Source organism: Athene noctua, chromosome 3 (genome assembly GCF_965140245.1).
Source record: "Athene noctua chromosome 3, bAthNoc1.hap1.1, whole genome shotgun sequence".
NCBI classification, from domain to species: Eukaryota; Metazoa; Chordata; class Aves; order Strigiformes; family Strigidae; genus Athene; species Athene noctua.
The window spans coordinates 20,055,807-20,064,783 of NC_134039.1; the positions used below are offsets into that span (position 1 = coordinate 20,055,807).

The following is an 8,977-nucleotide window of genomic DNA, read 5'->3' on the forward strand; positions in this document are numbered from 1 at the left end:
CTCCCTTTAAAACGGGGTAGAACTTTTATTTGTGCACGCAACCTGTTAAGAAGGTTTGCTGTTGTGCTAAAGTGTCCACTGTAGCCATAAATTCTAGCAACGATGTAGGAAGCTATGTTAGTATTACCTTCTCTACAGCAAAACGCATTTCAAACCTATTTCTTGAAAAAAAAGCCTAAGGCTTTTGCCTATTAAAAAGAGCTTGTAAGAAGAAAGAGTAAAGGCACCTTAGAGAAAGGTCCCAGTTCGTCTCTGACGTCTTTATGCTCCTCATTCATTTTGCCTAAGAGTAAATACCAGACGACGCTCTTTGCGCGAACAGCTGGAAACGGGAGGTGTTCCAGGCGCTGCGTGCTCTGGGGGGGACACCGGTATTTCCCTCCCACGAAGGCTGCCGGTCGCCAGCCGGTACCCGCCCTGGCGCCGTGGGGCTGCGCGCCCAGCCAGCGGCGGGTCCCTGCGGCACGACCTACCGCTCCGCTCCGCGCCGGCACCGCTCCGCACCCCCGCCCTGGCAAGTATCCGTCACATTTCGGCGTAGGTATTGATTCATCATCGCCTGCGCCGTAACTTCGGGTGTGCTCCGCGTCCCGGCCGCATCCCGGCAGGTGCCGCCCGCCCGGCGTAGGGCGGCTCCCGCGGCTGCGGGCACCGCCGCGCCCCGGCACGCCCGGCTCTGCGGCCCCGCGGGCACCGTGCCCCCCGCGCCGCAGCTTTCCACTCCCGCGCCGCCCCAAGACCCCCCCCCCTCCCCTTTCCCCGCTCCTCCCTTCTCCGCGCGCACCCGCGGAGAAGCCCCCTCGGGTGCGCACAGCTCCGCGCCGCCCGCCCGGCGCTCACCTCCTTACGCGCGGCGCTCGGCGGGTGCCCGGGCTGTGCCGCGGCGCTCGGCGAGGGAGGCGCGGCCCGGCCCGGCCCGGCCCCCGGGCGCTGCCGCCGGCGGCAGCGGCCGCACAATGCGGAGAGGCCGCCCGCCCCTCGCCCGCGCGCCCGGCGGCGGCTCCCGCAGCGCCCGCCGCAGCCGCGCGGCACCGGGGCGCCCCCTGCGGGCCGCCGGGCGCAGCGCGCCGGGCCCGGGGGGCGCCGGGGGCGGGGCGGGGCGCGGGGCCGCCGTCCCGTCGCTGTCGGGTGCTGCCGGCGTAGCCCGGGGCCCGGCGTGGCCTCGGGAGGGACGAGCGCTGCCCTGTAATCGGGCGCGTCTGCCGGTACCGCAGCCCTCAGTTATGTGGGGCGGTGGCCGTTCACGTGCGTACGTTTCGGTCAGCGCTTGCTGGCGCGCCCGGCCACGCCTGCCCCGCGGTCTAATTTAACGCCTCAAGTACTCCCTTCCCTTCCCTCTCATTTGCGTGGTGCCGCTCGCCGGTACCGCCCCGTGTAATAACCCTCCACAGCGCTGGCCAGCCTCTGCCTGCCCCGGCAAGCGAAGCGGCGGCGGTCGGACCGCGGCCTCCGCGGACCGCTCTCCAGTAGCACCAACTTTTTACACGGCGTTCTTCCTCCCTGCATCCCAACACGGCAGAAGAGAGCATTGTTGCTTCAGTTTGCAAATGGAGAAAACGAACTGTGTAATTACATCAGTCCCTCCAAGAGGCTACTGTCAGAACCGGGGATTGAGTTCTGAAATGATAGGACGAGATTCCCTGGACAACTCTTCCTTGTTTATTAAACTATCCAGCAATGTAAAGATACATTAGTAACAGATGTGAACCAGAGCTGGAAAGCACTTAAGAGTTCAGTGGATGTTCCTCCTCTATTTCTGTTCCAACCCAGATCTGAATGAGATACAAGATGAGGAAAAAAAAGCTTTCCCCTCGCTGTCTTTCTTCATGCAAAATTAAATAAAAGTTGGATTGGAAAAGATTTTCCATGATCCAGGTCTCCCCACAAGAGCACGATAAATGTTTAGGGGGCGGGCCGACAGTCCTGAGGAGAAATGAGCACCTACAATTCCCTCCAAGATGTGCCTGCCAGCTGCAGGCACTCTGGAGCAGATCTTAAAATAGTACTGCATATCACTCAAAGGCAAAAAGAAATTAGAAGGCAGATGTGAAAGCAGTAGTGTGGTTTATGCTTTACTTGTTAAAAGTAAATGCTGAGGCTTTAAGCCTTCACTCTCTGTTTGGTTTACATAATGTAGAGGGATTAGCTTTTTCCATCCTCCTAAGAGAGCAACTGGTGAGTGTCTATTTTGCATCTGGAGAAATGTGTGTTAGTCTCGAGGCCTGACATTTGTTTTGTGTCTATGGAATTCACCCTGCATGGGGCTGTCAAATTAAATACGATAACTGGCTTTTCCAAAGCAGCAGATAATTTATTGGTCATTAAAAATCCTAGTGGCTGTGCAGTCTGCTTGCGTTGAAGTCTCTTATTGGTGCCAGGGCATATAGTAAACACTAATCACAGACACAGGCAAACGTTTCAGATGGTTGAGACCCACAGGGCTGGTCCAGGACCACTTCAGTTGCTGTTTGTTTTCTCTGTACTCACTGTGCTTCTTATACATAATGTTGATGGGTTTGTTTTTTCTTTTTCTACCCCAAATAGGTTTTGAAAGCCTTAGGGTTTAGTCCTATAAACCAAGGACCACCTTGTTTTGTCCAAAGCAATGGTTTGCTGGCAGTTGTGGCTGACATGGAATATTTTCTCACTGGCTTTGCCACTTGTGCTTATCCTGAAAGATGCTCATAGGTGTTATCCTGGTATGGGTAATGAGATCAAGGTTTTCCCCTGTGAAGACCATCATGTGACTGACTGCCTGAATGATGGGACAGGTTCCTTTTCTGCCCTTGTCTTACAAAAATTTGTGAGAAGGGAAGCAAAGCTGAAGATACTGAGGGTCTGATCCCAGATGGTCTGTGCGCTGTCAGTCCAAATTCAGCCTGATCCAGCAGAAGTCAGGAGCACCCCCTTCCCCACCCTGCCAGAGCCATGTGTCTTAAATTTCTCCCCCTTGTCGCTTTCATCTTTGGTGAGTCACAGTGTTTCACAGTCTTTCTTTTTTGAAAATAGTACTTTTGTATATTTAAAGATATTGTTCTTGTTTTACCAGGAAAGGGAGCAGTCTCAGATGCTCAGAATATCTGCTATCAGAATATCTGATTTATTAGCTGGAGTGAAGCTGAGGGAAACTCACTCCTTTTTGTAGGCTCCTTTTCAGCAGTGTTTAAGTAGTGAAGTGCGTCTACCCACGGTGATGAGTGAGTTTATGTGTGGCTTTGTGTCTCCTAGGGGCAACACTGAGTCTTGTAGTAGGCAGAGCAGGTGACCTCCTCCCCCCTGGTGAGCCCCAGGCACTGCAGACATGTTGCTGCAGAAGGGCTGGACCCGGCCACACTGTGAACAAGGAAGCTGCAGCTGCAGGTCCATGGCTGTATAGTTACCCAGGATCTGTAACGTGCACCTGCACCTCACGATGCAAGGGATATAGCTGGCTTAGCTCCCCTGTTATCCACACCTGGTTACATCCCTTTTTGCTTAAGAAGATGCCCACCAATGATCCAGAGCAAGAATTTTGGTTCATTTATGGTCTGGTAAATGCCTGCAGCCAGCCAGTGTCTGCAGTCAGAGCTTCAGACTGTGCCTGTTCACCAGAAACCCTATGGCTGAGGAGCAGATAATGAAATAAGAATGCGAACAACTTGAAATGCAGATGAAGCCACAAGCATTATGTCAAAGCAAAAATGCTGTTTCAGGTTTGATTAAGAGGTGCATCCAAGCAGTTACAGTTGGCAGAAGTATTTTAGAAAGGCTCACAGTTTTATGGACAGCTAAATAATACTTTACTGGCTTCATAAGATATCTTAGTTTTAAGATAACTTAACAAGATATCTTAGTTTTAAGATATCTTTAATAAGATATCTTTAGTCTAGAGTGTTCTTTCTGTCTGGTCTGGAGGTGCTACCTGTTTGTTTTCAAACACTTCTACTGGCTTACTGTTTTCATTGTGAATGCTTATGGTGTGTTTTCTGAAGGTATTTCTGTTGTGAAAGACACTGGTATTTGCTTCCTGAAAGGTGGAAGAGAGGACTGATGTGGCACTGCAGACCCAACAGCTAACACATGAAGAGGACATATGAACAAGAAAGGAATGCTGAAGGTGTGGTTTTGTTTTTTTTTTTCCCCAAAGCTGGAAATCTCATTATAGATGGCAAGTTTGCATGTTTCAGCAACTTCTAAAACAAGATATGGGGTTTGATGGGAGTCGTGAGAGGAAAAGATGGCAGAGACCTGATTTTCAAAGGTCATTTGGAAGTCTCTGGATCCTATGGAAATGAGTGGCATTTCATCTTTTGAGCACCTTTGTGCAGTTGAGTCCAAGTGCCTACAAACTGTAGACCAGATCGTGCCATTGGTGGCATGGATGAGGAAAGACTCCTCTGGTATGATTCCTGCAGTAAGGAAGGGGTTACTGAGCTCATGGCTACTGTCTTTGCTGCTGCCATAGAAGAGCCGCCCAGACCTGCAGTGAGGATTGCTGTGGAGCAGAGCACACCTGATCAGAGCTGGATCCTTGTCTCAAACGGCAATCCATCAGTGACTTGGTTTACTTTTTTGCCCTTCCTTCCAGCACTCTCGGAAGAGCTGAGGCGATACTTAATGACTAGTAGGAAAACTACCAAATAAATAGCATGTTAACACAAATATTTGTAGCTATTACTAAAGGTTCACAGGGAAACATTCAGATTGTTTTCTTCATTTTCACAGAATATCTTCCAAATGTTTTTGTGTTGGCTCTTGACAACGTACATAAATCTGTTCAGTTATGCTAATCTAGTGCCATGAAAAAAATTGCAACTTTGTTATTAAATTGCATGAACTTTGCTGTTAGTTTGGTTTGTAGTCACTATGAAGTATTGCTGGTTTAAATTAATATTGCATTTTCTCCTGTTTTCCCTCATGGCTCATGAAACACTGTGTTTATAATGATGGGTTTTCTTGAGTGTACACTAAGGATTTATAACTTCTGTTTCTCTCAACTTTTTCCTCACTATATAGAAGAAAAGTCAAATACCTATTTTTAAGGTACAGGCTTTATTACTTAGTAAGTGTTTATTTCTAACGTAGTAAGTAAGACCACAATCCTGCAAACATTTGTTTGTGTTTAACCTTACATGGACAGGCTTAATGGAGTGGCCAAGGAAGTGACAGCTTCCCCATTAGTATCACTTGAAGGTTGGCTGTGGAGTCACCTGCAGAATCCAGGCTTCAACATTCTGTTCCACTTGGCTTCATGAGGTGCCGAAAGAGGGCACTGGAGATGGACATGGGATGCTTTTCACATCATCCTGTGTATCTCACACATGCAGATGCCTCTATGCCATGTCCTCATGCAGGCCTCATTAGGCATTTGGTCCATTTGCACAGAGACATGTAAATACACAGCTTGGGTTTCTTGCAGTAGCAAGATTTTTATCAGGTATATTTAATAGTGGTACATGTGCAAAGCTGAGAGATACAGCTCGGTAGGAACTGTTGCTAAGTAGAGTAGCAAAGCATAAACTCATGTTTTATAACACATGGCTAATGGATACTCTTCATATTGCCCAAGTTAAAATGCATAAATTCTACTAATCTGTGTTTCTTCTCAACTGTGCCATTGACTAGGTTGTATCCTGACAGTCTGCCCTTAAGAATGGGCAAGCTGTGACTCCACACTCATGGGAATATAGCAGTGACTGCACCAACGCCATCACAGTTTGGTATGTTATTACTGGTTTTCCTCTTTGTTAGGGTTTACTTTTCTGGTATTGTTTTTTTTCCCTCCACACTCAGATCACAGATGGAACCTTAATAGGTTAATGTAAAATTAATTGTTGTATAACCCTAAAGAAAGCAGGGTGACTGTAACTCTCTCATACCTATTTAAATTATTAAATACCTACTTGCTTTAAAACTGAAGAAGTTCAGTTTCTATGCCAGAGTGAGTTTGGACTAATAATTAAATCACCTACATAATAGTCCTCAAACTAGCTATTACTCTTCTGCTAGAGAGATCTGTGTTATGGTTTTAATAAAGTACAGTTATAGAATTAAAACCCACTGGTAACAGTTGCAACAAATTTTGCAACAAATGTGCAATACCAGGATTTATTAATGAATGAATTACACTGATATGTCATCTTAATTTCTTACAGATGTATTCATGTTCTTTGAAAGGTCCAGTGGAAATTGTCATAAATTCATTTGCTATTCATGTTAATGAATGCTAGCCCTTATTCTTCCTCAGTGGTATTATGATTGCAATCTTGATTGCCATAGGGACCCCACTGTAATTCATCATTACTTCAGTGTTCAAAGTCTCTGGTGGAACCAGATATTGGTGTCGACAACATATGGAGTTTTACATCTCTCAGCTTTTTTCTACCTCCTTCCCTCTGTTTAATCAAGAGAATGGGAAGGGGAAATTGCTGCCATTGTTAATATCTTCAAGAAACTGAATGACTGCCTGGACTTTGGAGGATATTTAGACCTAGGATGTGGGAGACACAGGCCTGTTCACAGAGGTGAGACTGAGGAACATCTGCTTTCAACACGCTGCAATGCCAATTGTCATGGCATGTCCAGGGAGGTAGGAGGCCATGCTTCCATCTCCTGTTCTGAATCCAACGAGTGGATTTGACAGGGCATGCCCTTTCACAGGAGTGTCTTGGCGACCACAGTACATATATATCCATGTGTATGCAACCCATGTCTTTCACTGGGGCTGTTTGTATAAAACAGTTCTGTACTTGTATCAAGGAGAGGTAGGTTGTTGTGGATTTTGAGTAGGAATCTTTATCCATGCCTGACCAAATACAGCTTTGCTTCCGACGCAAGTCCTTCAGATGCTAGTCCATTCTCAGGGGCAGGGTTTGCATGAGCTCAGGGATACACTGCAAGGGAATTTTTGAATGTGGGCTATTCCAGATCCACGTCTCCCTACCCTTGAAGTGTATGACAGTATGCTGCTTTGTGGAAATGTGACCATGGCCAACATCAGATAGACATGTGAAATGCTGGGATTTCAACCCCAAGCCCCAAATTAAGGTTGACATATGGTGATTCCCACAGCCCTTCGCAAAGGGGGGGTGAGTTTACCTCTAAGCTTCCCTCCAGGGTGCTGCCGGCCTGGCAGGGAGAGCCATTGGGTAAAGGAGCCCCAGGTGTCCCACTTGGGGATAAAAGCTGGGACCCCTTGCAGGCAGGGGCAGTGTCTGTCTGTGAGGTGGGTGCACTTTGCAGAGTTTCCTGTTGGGGAAGGGCCTCCTGCCTCCCTGGAGCTGGGCTCCAGTCGGGTCTGGCTTTTGTAAACGTGGGCTGTGTAGAGATTCAGGATGTGGCTTCCTTGGTCTTATGTATTTGGCTGGTTGACTCGGTTGTCTCCCGTCCCTTCTATGGGAAGCTGCATTTCACCATTTGTTCCACCCATTGTTGGTCGTGGGGTGTCGTTGTTGAGGTCAGTGGGATTGATGTCGGTTATGTATAATCTGACTGACTTGTTTGTACCCCCAGCGCTCACCCATGTACCGACCCTTTTGTATCCAATACAATTTGGTTATTGGTTCATCTTTATGCTGGTTGTGTCCTTTATGCTAGGCCTAATTATTGGCAAAACAACATGTCAGCCTGTGTCTTTCCTAAAATGACCTGATAATATATACAGCAAGGTAGCAGGATGGGGATACACAATGATTTCAGAGAGCATCCATAGATGTAGCTGATAGGGCTAACCCTGCAGCCCTGTCGCTAGGATGAAGACTAATGTAGCCACAAAGACTATTTAGTTACATTTAGGAAAACATTGGTGTCATAAAAGGATAGCCTCCTGCCTCAAAACAGTATGGTATTTATGAATAAGGTACAGTCTTGTGAGTTTGGAGAGGGCTGGATTCAGAACTCTTCAACAAAAGGAAAAATTCAACTTGGAATCCTATACATAGCACTTGCTGAAGATAAGATGAAGGTAAAAGGGGGGAAAGTGAAGAAATTGTGACCATGAGAGTAATTTTATTGACTTTTCTGTCTAAGTTATCCAGAACTGGAATGCTTCATTTTAGGTTAGCCAGACCACTAACAGCCAACCATTAACAGAAAATTAGAATTTTTGTGAAGATAAACAGACTTTTAGCCTTTCTTTGGTTTCTCAATGCTTTTTATTCCTGTGTGTAAAAGTCAGCAATTTCATTTATAAAACCCATTACTGTGTATAAATTCTCCAGAAATGTGCTTTTGTGCTTTCCTCTGTCTTGTTTGCTGTGCTTGGGAGGAGCTAATATAAAGATAATTCATTATCCTCCTTCAAATCTAGCCCTCAAAATTCCTCCTTGGCATAATCCCTAAAATCAGCTTGACAAATGTTTGTCTACAAATGTGTTACTGCCTATCATGCTAAGTAATATTTTTACAATCGTGGTTGTGGATAGATGGAGAAAGACCATCAGTTGTCTTCCAGGACTATGAGTGTGTTATGGTAGGGAACCAACTTTTGTGCATCCAAACACTCCGCAACTGGAATGGCCTCTGCACAATTCAAATCAGTGGGATGGTGACACTTCTTGTAAACATCTTGAAGGAAAAGTGGTAAGTACATTTTTCAGTCAAGGACTGGATGATCTGCTGTCCATGAGTCTTGCAAACTCAAATCTGATCCATGTACCCAGCATTGCTGGGGGCTCAATGATTTTTTCTGTCCTTCAGTGTGTGCTTGAACTATGTAATTTTGCCTGCACCTGTGTATTCCTTCTCTTTGGTGCTGTTTTGGAGAATGGGACTTGTATTGCCATTTTTCCCCACAATATTTGGGAACAAGATCTGGAGGAAAAAAAAAACCCAACTTATTTAGATATTGACTTCTATGATGTGTTAGTGTCATCTAAATACTTTTCTGGAACTTACCCTGGGTTCTTTATGCATAGGGCAACAAAGGAATTTGAGCAGCCTTGGACTCCTCTGTTCAGGACACCACTGGTGAATGAAATCAGTTCTTTCAGCATCATAG

At 46.6% G+C, this 8,977-nt stretch overlaps 1 protein-coding gene across 1 annotated transcript in view; it reads right to left on the bottom strand.

Moving 5' to 3' along the window:
- Positions 1–944, bottom strand: part of RERG (RAS like estrogen regulated growth inhibitor) — a 113,966-nt gene extending 113,022 nt beyond the window's left edge. The window contains exon 1 of the mRNA XM_074902204.1: positions 841–944. The gene's annotated coding sequence lies outside the window, so the exon portion shown is untranslated. The remainder of the gene's footprint in view (positions 1–840) is intronic.
- Between the last annotated feature and the right edge of the window lie 8,033 nt (positions 945–8,977).